The sequence below is a fragment of the Coturnix japonica genome, chromosome 2, assembly GCF_001577835.2.
Source record: "Coturnix japonica isolate 7356 chromosome 2, Coturnix japonica 2.1, whole genome shotgun sequence".
NCBI lineage: Eukaryota > Metazoa > Chordata > Aves > Galliformes > Phasianidae > Coturnix > Coturnix japonica.
The window spans coordinates 52,661,772-52,674,835 of record NC_029517.1 but is presented as its reverse complement, the minus strand read 5'-3'; the positions used below and the strand labels follow the sequence as shown (position 1 = coordinate 52,674,835).

General features: G+C 39.2%; 1 protein-coding gene across 7 annotated transcripts in view; it reads left to right on the top strand.

The window, feature by feature from the left end:
* CTNND2 (catenin delta 2) overlaps window positions 1-13,064 on the top strand; it is a 585,077-nt gene that overhangs the window by 414,802 nt on the left and 157,211 nt on the right. The gene's annotated exons all lie outside the window — the stretch shown is intronic.

Sequence of the window (13,064 nt, the reverse complement as noted above, 5' to 3'; positions counted from 1 at the left end):
TGTTCTGGTAGAACATGTCTGGCCGTGAACCACCATTTTGCCCTGGTGGCCAAGAAGAGCAGTGGGATCCTGGGGTGCATTTAAAAGAGTGTGGCCAGCAGGGTAAGGGAGGTGATCCTCCCCTCCCACTCTACTCTGCCCTGGTGAGGCCACCTTTAGAAAGCTGAGTTCAGTTCTGAGCTCCCCAGTTCAAAAAAGACAGAGATCTCCTAGAAGGAATCCAGCAGAGGGCTACACAGGTGATAAAGGGCCTGGAGCATCTTCTGTATGTGGAAAATGTTGAAAGCTGGGATTGTTCGGTCTGGAGAAAAGAAGGCTGAGAGGGGATTGCATCACTATTTTTAAATATCTGAAGTACAGGAGACAAGTGGATGAGGTCTGGCTCTTTTTGGTAGTGAGCAACAAGAGAACAAAAGAAAATGGGCAGGAACTAGAAAAGGGGAAGTTCCATACAAACATAAGGAAGAAATTCTTCACTGTGAGAGTGACAGAACACTGGAACAGGTTGCCCAGAGAGGTTGTGGAGTCTTCTCTGGAGTTATTCGAGATCCTTCTGGACCTATTGTAGGGAACCTGCTTTAGTAGGTGTTTGAACTCAATGATCTCCAGAGATCCCTTCCAACACCTACAATTCTGTGATCCTGTGCATTTTGCTATCAACCAAAGATAGTCTTGAGGCAGACACAGCAGGAAGTTTAATGTGGTAATAAATGCATTCTTAAATGTTACCTTAGAGAACTGTTAATGCAATGAGAACATAAAAAATGGCTTGATTTGTTCAGCTGCCTGTTTTTTATTTTTATTTGATTTCCAACACTCAAAAGTCTTCTCCGAGATAACAGAAAAATACCTGTAGTGTTTCCGATTCTAAGGACATTTACTTCGTACTGTCCTTATCAAGCAGTCCCCAGAGAATCTGATGCAGTACTGTGTATTGTTGTGGATATCCTTTATAAAAATACATACACTCAAAAAAAAATCAGCATCAAGCTCTTAAACATACATTGCAGTTAAAAAAGTATGTAGCAATACATTTCAGTTTTAAAACTGCTTGATCGTTTGATTTTGCTATCGCTTATAAAGGAATAAACATGCCTTGTAAGTATGTGGCTTCAATATTAAAATTAGAAGGTATAAAAAATTAATCTGATGTTGAGCAGTCACGTTCATAAATAGAATTTTGACAGTTAAAGATCATACCCTATTTTGCTTAGAAAGAAATCAACTGCTAGACAAGGCAAGCAGCATTCTCTAGAAATGTGTTTTACCTCCTTGTAGTTCAAGGTGAAAATAATTTTAATGGTGGTGGTAGGATTTGTATTTTGATGTATTTCAATTGGTAAACAATTGAGATGGTGATGATAAAGGCCGATAAATGATGGTGTATCTGGTGAGTGGTAGCAGCTAAATACTCAGCTATACCGTTTGCACATCTCAGGCTCATTCAGGATCTAAGATAAAGCTTCATTGGAGTGCACATAAAGTAGAAACTTTCAGTAAGATAAGTATTTCACATTAAAAACCAGGAGCAATTCTAACATGCTCAAACAGTCATTAAACTTCCCCAGGCATTCAGCTGTGAGAGACATTCACATATTTTATTGACAACGTGGTAAAAGAACAGGTAAAATGCTGACTTAAGATGTCATTTGATTAAGTCCTATCAGCAGCGAGTACTGGTGATAGACCTCCCTTGTGGCTGCATACACTAGGAATGTTTTTAATAAGATGAAGAAATGCTTGTTTTGTTTTGTTTTTTAAAAGCCTCTCTCTCCCACTCTTCATACGTATTGTGAGGAAGTTCTCCAGTTGGTGCCAGCTCTCAGTATTGGGATATGAGGAATCAGTTTTAATGAAATCCATTTTTTTAGGGCAAAAGGAAATCACCCTGCAACTTAAATGAAAAACAGAACCTCTTTAGACATTTGAAACAAATTGATTTTTACTAAACTACTCATTTTCTTCTAGCACAGAGCTTGTTTAACAAATGGTAGTCAATTATCTGCCTACTAATGGCATTTTATGTCTTGGATTTTCACCTTGTTTAAAATCATCCAAGCTTCAGTGCCTGCTCTGCACCCTACAGCAGGACTGTGTCATAATATTTTTCTTGGGAGCTCAGTGGTTTTTACAGAAAGCTCTCAAGGCCTTTCAGAAGGACCTTTTTATAGGTAGCAGAACAGATGTATAGAGAGATGAAATGACATGGAAAAGATAACAATACAGTTATGCCTCCTGTTTCCTTGTCTCTTGCTGTGCTTACTCTGCATGATCTCTGCCTGACCTACAGGGTTTTTTCTTAGTTTAATTCATTGTGAGTATATTGCTTTGCTTTTATCTCATGTCTTCAAGCCATAACTCTTTATCTTATGACTCAAAGCTGCAGGATCGAAGGGTGAAACTGAATTTCTTTCTTCTGATCTCAGGGCTCTGATGCTCTGGAAAGAGAAGGCAAAGAAAAACTGACAGAGCTAAATAACTGTCAAAGAGAAAATACAGGACAAACAGGAGACCACAATTTTAAAAGTGGCGAGTAATTATAGGTGAAGCAATTTGAGGTGCGTGATTTGACAGAGGTGACTTAACCCTCAGCCAGGCCTCTTTAGCATGGCCTCTTTAGCAGCCACAACTGTTAGGACAGCTTCAGTTTTTTTGTACTTTAGAAACATCTTGAACTGGATGTGTATGTATCGTCTGAAGGCAGCAGTTGATGCTTCATTTCTATGTCAAAATAAAAGTGGTGTTAGAGACTCATTTAAACTCAAATTCTAATGAAGCAAGCTTTGCATGGTTGTGTTTGTAAGAAAGCAGTGTGCTGAAACAGGTATTGCTGATGTGTTCTTCTTCAAGAACTGATTTCTTAGTTTATGTTGCTCTAAATTTATATTGAGTTTTGAGAACATCTCCCATGTTACATTTCAGCAGCAGGACTCAATGACTGATTAGTATGCAGAGATCGTTTTGGTCCTGGTTCTGCTTAGTAGCAGTAACCTCAAAATATAAAGTTAATTAGAATGAGGGGAGTTATTAAAAGGGCCTATGTGATTTAAAAGCTGAAGCCTACATTTTCAGGAAAGTCTTAGGCATTTTGGAAATCTAGTCAAATTAAATCCTCTGTGAGGATTTTGCCTTTAAATCACCTTAGTGATTTTGAAAATCACTGCCAGTGCCTTTCATTGTCTCACACAATCAGTGATAATCCTCCACAGGTGAAACTGTCTTTATACTATTTGTAACTATTCTATTAGAAAAGTGCAAGGACACCAGCACTAACAGCACGTATTTAGTCAAAATCCTTCACAAAGCCCCAGAGCACCTCAGGTAACAGCTCGTTTTTAACCTCCAGTATTTAGAAACAGATGAAGACAGCGGCGAGTACTTTTTACGTGCCGGTTAACTGTGAGGAGGTGTTTTGTATGTGTTACAATAGAGGCTACATTTCATAGCCCAAGAGCATAAATCTGATGTACGCTGACATCCAGCATGCCACAGACATCAGCAGGAAGAGAACAAGGTGATTCAGAGGGTCGCTAGACCTTTCTTCCAGGAGGCCTTGTTTGCATCAAGCACTGAAATACTTAGATACCATTGCCTGCATACTGCTCATTGGCCTGTTGAAAATTAGTTTGGTATTTTCAGCCCAAGCACCAGGGAATGAAGTGCCCCTAAGAGGCCCAGGTGCTACCAGCTGGCGGTCTGATTATTAAATCCCCACCAGCAAATGAAGGACTGAATGAGCCTGCTGACTGATGTGTCCTCACTTACAGTGGCTCTGTTCAGTGGGAGCTGACTGGCTGCTATTAAATTGAAGTAAGAGACAGTGCTTGTTTTCTTTCATAGAGCCACTCATGGAAGCAGTATCAAGGAAGCTCACACATGGAATGGGATACTAAGTAATTTGCTGGCTGCCCTCAGCGAAGGGGATGGGACGAGGGCAGGGCTGACAAAGCGGGCAGGACGTGTGCCACTTCTAGCAAGGACACTGCAAGTCCTTAAGTGCTTTGCTTATCTTCTCTGAAAGCTGCTTCAGATGCTTGTTAGAGTGCAGATAGTATTTAATTTGTCTTCTGTTTTACATGTGCTATCTTGTACGATATAATAGGTGTTTAATGCAGCTATGTCTGTCTCCCTTCTTCAAGCTGTCTAGAATATCCTTGGTATTTAAGATCAACCCTTATGTCAGCTCCTTTAATAAAGAATGTGCTGTAGAAATTATGCTAATTAAGCTGGAGTGTAATTATGGGCTAGAAAGATTATTTCACAGTCAGAATTGAATTGTTGTAGATAAATGTGCATTAACTTAATAGTATGCAGCTAATTAGTTTTGCTATTTACTCTTAGAAGTTAAAAAAAAAAAAAAAAGAAAAGATGTAATCAGTTACACAAAAGCTTCAGAAATAAGTATATTCCAGAGCCAGTGGAAAACATACATGTCACATCTTTTTCGTTATTATGCTGGAATTTTTCTCAGTTTTCCTATTCTGAAATTATACTGGACACAAGTAACCAATTAACACACTTAACTTTATTTATTTTTAAAATATATAATGTACAAGTAAAATGTGTTGTTTCCAGTTCAATCTGAAAATGATTATGACGTTGTGGTCTCTCATGCTCTCCACAAAAGGTAAAATATTTTAGATCTCATTGTGTAGCAAGCAAAGATTGAGAGCTGGAATCTTAATTTACTGGGCATCTCTAACATTAGTTTGTATGTACCTCAGCAAGCTGAAATTTGCGCTTGATATGCTTTGCAGTGAGATTAAGCACTTAAATACTACAGAGACAAATACACTAAATACCACCTTTAATATTGCAGTTGCACTGCTGTGGTAAAGTTCTGAAAAGCAAAGATGCTCAACTGTTGTATTTTTTGAGTTCTATCTCTCTGGACCCTGTGTGAAGGCTGAAAACTTCACAGTTATGAAACAACTAAGTTTGTGTATTCCAAAAATCCGCATATTTGCTGTTATCTCAGATGTCCATGAGTGTGAAAAGAAGGCTGCAGGACATTCTCCTTAATGTAAATTAGTATCAGCTCCTGAGAACATCTGATACAGTCATTTCTTTTGTGCATGTAAATTCGAATATAGAAATTCTTTAAAATCCACTTGTGAGCATATTTCTTGCATGGACTCCTGAGTCAGAAAGACTCCGCTAATGTGGCATAGCGAATTAAAGCTGTGGTTAAAATCACAAGTGGCACAGTCACAGGCTGGATAATGGTGTGCTCTGTATCTAGTAGAACTTTGTATCTAGTATGTTCTGCAGTGGTTTACAGTGTGATCAACTTTCTTTGTGCTCAGACAAAACGGTTATGAAACAGAAGAAAAAAAAATCATTTTAGTAGCTTATATGGTGATTTCTCCACCAATAAATAATATCAGTCGCAATATCCTCTATAATAGATCAGTTCCATGACTTTTCCACTCTTGAGTTTTAATGAAACTGGGTATCAGTTTCACTGTTATCAACTTACATCAGGAGTACAAGGTCTCTGCTGAATTTGTATTTGCCATTTGATGAAAACTTTTGCATTGATATGGACCTAAAAGAACTCAGACTTTTGCCTCTCCCAGTCTCTTACTGTGCAATCTACACAGATGAAAGTTTGTGAACATTGCTGTTTCTAAATTTGATATTTAAATTTGCATTTTGCTGCTGTTTTTCCAGATCATACACTTTTGTCCTAAGATGGACAAAATTAAGCTTCAGTAAGAAGCATTTTGTCATCAGTTTTTTTTTTCTTCTTCTTTCTTTTTTTTACCCTGTCTGATTGCTTATGTTTTAATTTAATGTACTGAACCATTCTTATTCAACCTAATCAATATCCTCCTTTGTTTTTCCGCTTTCTCAATTTGTACTTCTTTTTCCATTTCTTCCTCCCCTCTTACCACCTGTCAAGATATGTTCTCATCTCAGATGCTTTACATCGTGGAAGGGAAGGGAAACAGAAAGGGAGAGGAGAAGGGAGAAGGAAGGGAAAGAGGAAGCCTGTACTTCTAGCAGTTGGTGTAATAGATGATGTGGTTTCACACACCAGCTACATTCTTTGGTCAGTTATGGGCAAGGGCAATTGAACTTAGTGTACCACATGAAAAATCCCACCCAGAATATGCCTCATGGAAATAAGTACCGTGCAACTAACATGTTCTCATCATTTTTTGTAGGTAGTTGCACTTTCACACACTGAGGAAAGACTTTTGATAGACTGACACATGTATTTTCCCTTAACAAATTCTCCTTCAGGGATCTTTTCAAGATATTGATTCTAATTTATAAATGACAGATCCTTGGCAGTATTTCTCCCATTTGCTGATAAGGGTGATTGCCCTGATTCAGTAGTGTGATTATTTTGTGCAGTGGGTTTATTAGCGTTCCACAGCTCAGCTAGAAACATCTCTGCAGAGCACCCTGCAGTCTTGTTCCTTCTATAAAGGGTGGAAGTCATGTCCCAGTTGCAACATGGTAAGGTAGCAACTGAAAGAGGAGCTAGCAAAAGTTGTTATTCTGAGTTGTATTTTACTGAAGTAAAACTAACAAATGCACGTATGAACTGCGTCTTCTAGGCTTACTTAAAATACACAGGCTCCTCGTGCAATGAACTCAATATCATTAATGTAAAATCACTTTTCTCTGATTCAGTTTTTGCGCAGTTTTTTTAGATAAGGTTGGTTTGGGCCTGGTTTTGTTACCAACACAAAAATTCAGGGTAGTAGGAATCCCTGGTCTTCTAGAGTGTTGGTAATCCTGTTAGCCTTGTTTGTCCACCAATTAGCTCGTCATTCTGCTAGCAGTGTACTATTGTGAAGTGTCCCTGGGTTGTGCTGGGACCGACCAAAAATGTTGTCATGCTATATTGTACCCACCTAGAAATTATCCTTTCTCCTTCTACTTTCCCCTGCAAGTGCAATCTTGTTTTCTGATTTGGTAATCTTAAAAAGGAGAAACACGTGCATTGGACACGATGGGGACAGCTTGTTAGAAGGGGGGAAAAGAATGCCCTTTCTGAATAGGCATGTGTGGCAGTTCCTTTTTCGTGTATAAACCTGAGCTGTTGATAGAGTCAGGGAAGTCTGAGATTGATTAAAGTCAAGATTTTCTTATGTGAGACCATCTTTAGCTTGAACTGTGTATCATACAGGCCGCGTAGAAGGAAGCTTGCAATCAGAAATTAGCTTTTATGTCAGAGAAGGTGTCTTCTTCTCCTGTGCTCCCTCAGAGCACTGTCTAGATGCTTTGCAGTTCTGTGGCTGAGAAACTTTTGCAGTCAGCTCACAGTGAGGCAGCATATTGAGTTCAGAGAGCTGAAAAGATGCTGAGGGTTTCACAGTTGCTCTTCTTATTTCTTCCACTTTTATAGGTTTTTTTTCTTCTCAGAGAGCTTCGTAAGTGCCATCACTGCTTACCCGTGTGTGACATGGAAGTGATGATATCTTCCTACTGCATTAGAAGTCCCAAGAATTTTTACAGTGTTTTATGTGTAAAATAGATGAAAGACATATGACAGGAAAAATAGCGTTTGAGTGGTGGTACTCACTAATCATTGGGTATTTTTCCTTTCATCCAATTGCTTTACGTTTGAACAGTTTTTTAACAGTTTGACTCTTCTGTTATTGATCCCATGAACTCTAGAACTTGACGGCATTATCACCTTGTGTTGATGGTTTTATGTTGAGAGATTTATCTAGCTAGTCAGTATTAGACTTTTCCTTTTGTGCTTAATGAGAGCTGCAATAAAGCAGCAAAAAAAAAAATAAAAAAAAATCATTAGTCTGTATTTCCCTCTGACAGGAAGATCAAATTCAAATGCATTTGCTGTGTTGCACACCTTTCAAATTTAATGAACAAAAATAGTTCCTTCAGAAATATTGCTCAGGAGTATAGTTGTGCAAAACCGGTGAGAATAGTTTTGTTTTGTTTTCTGAATCATTTATTATAAATGAATGTAGCTTTTCCTCTTGGCTTTCCTCACTCTTGGAGTGTTTGAGGGCAAATCAATTTGGGACTTAACAGTATGTATGATATTTTGAATTACCTTAAGATTTTATTATTTTATATTCATTAAGTATCAAAATAATGGCTATTTTGAAGAGTTCGCTGTGCTCAGACAGACAGGGAGTGCGGCACAGTGTTGGATAGATAAGAGAGATGCTTGAGCTTGCACGCGCAGAGATCATGTGGGAGATACTGCTGCTGTGCGGTAACCAAGTAAATTAATAAAGCACTCAAGAAAGGAGAAAACAGAAGAGTTTAGGATTAATACTTTCTAAGACTTCAGGTGGACATGCTTTCCCTGCACCCACAGTACAAATCATTTCTGAAGCCTGTGTCAAACTGTTCATGTACTGTTGGCATTTCCTTCCTGGTATCTGCATGGATATGAAGTACCTGGTTTCTGGCTTTTGTATTCCCCACCTTCTTGTGTCAAGCTGCAGCCTAGATGGCTGGCAGCCTTCCTACGCATCGTGTTTGCAGAAAGGTGGAAAACATCCAATATGCTTGTTTCTTGTTTTCCCTAAGCCTTACAGAAATGTGACTTTCTGTCACACTGAGTGGAAAAGCTTGGAGAGGAGCTGCTGGAGCCAAAAATCTTAATTGGGCAAAGGGGACAGAGGACCCGAGTGCTGTCCTGTCAGTTGCTGTGAGACTCGTTGTGCTTAGTAACTCGAAACTACGAGTGAAGAGGGGTTGAGTTCCCTGGAACCTTGCAGGAACTTGTCGTGGTTTAATGCAGCAGGTGGCTGAGCACCACACAATTACTCACTCAATCTCCCACTGTTCTCTGCCAGCTCCTTGGGCCCTTCACTGCAAATGGCCTTGGCTCTGTACAGCACTGCTTAGCAGCAACTGTAAACATTGGTGTGTTATCAACACCAGTTTTTTTCCTAGAACCAAAACATAACATCATTCCAGGGACTCTGAAGAAAAATCCATCCCAGCTAAAACTAAGACAGAACTGTTGGAGTGGTTATTTCAAGCAAAAAGTAGATTCTATGAGATTGTGAGGGAGTGCTGTGTGTGCAGGTTTCCTGTCCTGCAGACAGGCATGATTTGGTGCTGATGGAGCAATGGGGAGCTGCCACTGTCCTGTATATAGTTACGGTGGTGAAGAGCCCTCATCTGTGAGGGTAACTGAGCAGATGTCATCCTCCTTGCATTTCCCTAGGAAAAAAAGGTGTTCGGAAAACACATATTTTCCTTTAAATCAGATAGAAGCAGGATGCCAAAAGCTTTTTTTCCTCTGTCACTGAAATAAAGGTTTAAGAAACTCTGAATGAAAACACTAGTTCCAGAAGAGGAGACAATTTTGATTTATAAGATCTCAAAGGACACAGAGAATCTATCACACCTCTGAGAAAGGCACCAAATCTGATGACTTTATCTTGCAAAGCAAGTCCACAGCAGAGTAAAGCCTTGACACCTTTCAGCCTGCCTGCTGTTTCCATCTCCTGCCTGCATTCCCACATCTGGAACCACTGCACAGTTTCAGTCTTGTGAGATCCTCTCCGTGAAGTGTGGGCTGCACAGAGACAAGTACATGTAAGCAGACCTCTCAGGGAAGGGTTAACATGATGATGCAGTGCATTAAGGTACTGTGATGCCCTTATTTAGTAGGAGAGTCAGGAAGATGTTATTCATTGCAGGAAGAAGAGAGATAAATTGAACATCCTGATAGCTTACTTAATTTACATTTTATTCTGCATTGTAGAAGCGAGCCCTATATTTACAAATACCTGCAGAGGAAGAGGTGAAACAAGATTTTCAAAACTGTTTTCAGTTCAACAGCCCCAAAAGCACAATGCAGCTCCTTCTAAAAATAAAATAAACAAACAAAAGAAAAACAATAAAGAAATAAACAAACAAAAAATACAAATGGCAAAATCAAAGATGTCCTAAAGCACCAAAGGCCCTAATTTTTCTCTGCTGTCCACTCCACAGTCTAGAGGAGAGAGAACATTTTATCTCCTGCAGTGGAGTATGGCTACCTCAGAGTGCAACCAACTTTCTTCCTGAAAGCTCCCTCACTGGGACTGAGGGAGTTAAATAAGATCGGTACCGTCAATAGCGTGAAAGATTATTTCATAAAGTTTCACAAATGTATTTCAATTAAAAAGACATTTGTAAATGAAGTCAGGGTGACCCTGAACAGCTAAGACTCATGCCTCTGAGTGTTGTGATGCTGTATTTGAGGCAGTACCACAGAGTAATGAATAGTACCATGTGGGTCAGTGTCATTGTATAATCTTTATTCAACTACAGCATCTTATGGTCTTTTGTGATGACAGTATTCAGCTCCAGACCACTTTGTTCTTATCCTACCTCCTCATAAGATCACATCTTATGTTTTTTAACTTTAAATTTTAAATCACAGGTAGTAGTGTAAAAGCAGAAGAAGGGTGGATGCCTTACCAAGTGTATATAAAGCATACTAAGGCAGAACTGCTTTTAGCAATGTGTAGTAGGAAATGCTTGCCATGGAACAAATCAGATTTACCCCTTTACCGTATAGGAGACCTGATGTTTAGAAGTCAGTCCTGACACCTCAGGTCTGTACGTCTGTTAACAACCTGGAACAGGCCGAGCATCTCTGTCACTGCTCTGCAGGAGTTCTGTCTGCCACAGCACGTCTTTTTCAACACCTCATCTGCAGACACAGATAGGTTGTGACACCAGTCTAAAAATCACATTTGCCAGGAAGCTGGGTGAGCATTGCTACTTGATTCTTTTAGGTTTGGCCACGTGGAAGCCTTTAGACAAGGAAAATGCCAACACCTCATAGCAGTAACTGGAAGATTCTTTCTGCAGGTTTTCAACAGGATCACCAAATGGCTGTGCAGCTGTTGCGCGTTCAGCTGTGCTAAATTTGAAAGCTAGAGAAGAGATGAACTACATGCCTAAATAAAAATAAAGCATCTGAGGATGTGCAGTCAAACATTGACTGCTCATGCATTTTACTCTTAATATTTAAGGGGCATGTTGCCAGAATGCAAAATGTTTATTTCAGTTGATCCAGTTAAGTGGCAAGGTGTGGCTAACACAACGTATAGAAACAGGTTGCAGTATGCGTGAGTATGTAGACCATGCCTATTAGTCAAATGAAAATCGGTAGCTGTTTAGCTATATGGATGTTTCTGTTTCTTTCCTGTTCATGTGCTGGCAAACTCTAAGATCAGCTTTTCCTAAATATAAAGTGGGATTCTGCAGTGAAATGCTTCCTCCTCTTTCTAATTCAGTTTGTATGTTTCTTGCCGGCTTAGGGTTGTTTTTTGGCCTGCAAATTTACAGTTGTGCACATGCTAAAAATAAATAAGCAACCCAGCAATTAAGAGGTTATTGCAGTCATTTTTCAGTGCTGCAAAGCCATTTGGCAAGCACGCTGCTCTAACAATAGCAACTCTCCCAAAAGTGTTAAGAACTCTGTTAGTGGAAGAAACAAATGGTGAAATATTGTGAGATTCAAAAACTGTGGGGCTGATGAAATGTGAAAGCTTACTCAGATTGCATGATACAGAATGCATTTGCTTCTATCACATGAAGCACAGCAGTTATTCTTCCATACCCTCGGCAGGTTGCTGTAGCAGAATCATGGTGCTCTTATTGATGTACAGAAGGCAGACTACAATTTCTGTTTTGTTCTCTTGACTGTGCTGCACAGGCAGACTTGATGTACACAGGATGTAGTTTTTAGGAAGGGATAAACAGTAACTTAAATTTTTGGGGGTTTTGTGGAACTTAGATTTTTATTCACAGAAGACAGGTTGTGGTGCCTTCTCTCTGTCTTACTTCTGGTGCTTATACATTTAGTCTAGATTATGTCATTTTCTTCAGTTCTGACTTTTCCAATAGTCCTTGTTTGTTTTTTTTCTTTTTGAAGGGCCAGACCAGCAGTACAGTTAGCTCTCTGCTGATATGTGTTCATTGCTGCCTTAAGGGATTTAGGCCTAAACCCAGCGTTATTGCATTCTGTGGATGTATGTTGTTCATATCAGCATGGGGCTGTAGATGATCAGTGGCTTGTTGTTGTGCACTCCTTTAGCCAAATTGGACTAGAAGTCAGAGAAGGCAATGTGGGTTTTGTGCATTTTCTAAAGGGAGCTGAATGGACATTGACATCTTTGTATTCCTTAAACTGTGTTCTAAATCTCATCCAATTCCCATATTCCATTTTCAGAAATACAGTAGCTCTGTTGCCTCTTAAATTGTAGCAGGTCATTCAGATCAGGCTTGCAACATGCAGTAATAAACAACTATGTGTACCATAGCTGTGCTTGGACATAGAGAAATATGCTTGAAAAGGGGAAAATATTATAAGTAAAGTTTTCAGAGTACCATTCCTGATAAATGAAGTATAGAATATTCACTTTGTTTTAGAATTAGAAATGTTCAGTTAAAAGGGACCTACTAAGACCATCTAGTACAACTGCCTGAGCACTTCAGGGGTAACCAAAAGTTAAAGCACGTTAATGAGAGCATTACTGAAATGCCCCTTGAAGCAAGTATCATAGAATCCAGCAGTCTGACCAACGGCTCAAGAACAGCAGAAAGAAAACGAGGGAACAAACTGTTAGATAACTTCTTCATATCTGTATCACATTCCTTCTTGGTGCATTATCTTTAAATGCTTCTTTTCTATCAGTTAAGTTCAACATCCTGTCTGTACTCTTTTTAAGTGTACTGAGATAAAATCCTTATAGAGAAATTCCTGTAGCATTGGTATATTCCTTTCAAAGTAGTTTTAATCAAAGTACATTTCTTGAATAGGAGAGGTAGTTCTTTCTTTGATCCTCTTTTGACTCTTGTTGAGTTCTCTTTGTGTTTGATACTATAAGATTCATGTAATTTGTTTTCTCCTAGTAAAACCAAAAACACATTCTCACAGCTCTTCTTTCAGAGATGAGGCAGAAGAGATTTTCAGGCTTTGTTCAAATTGTATGGAAAAAAAGAAAAGAAAAAGAAAAATACCATAGGTGTATATCTCTGTAGCGCAGCAAAAATCTTGTAGGCTAGGATTAGCAATGCTGCTTCATGTGTTTCATACATGGTCGCCTCTCCTTTACCAG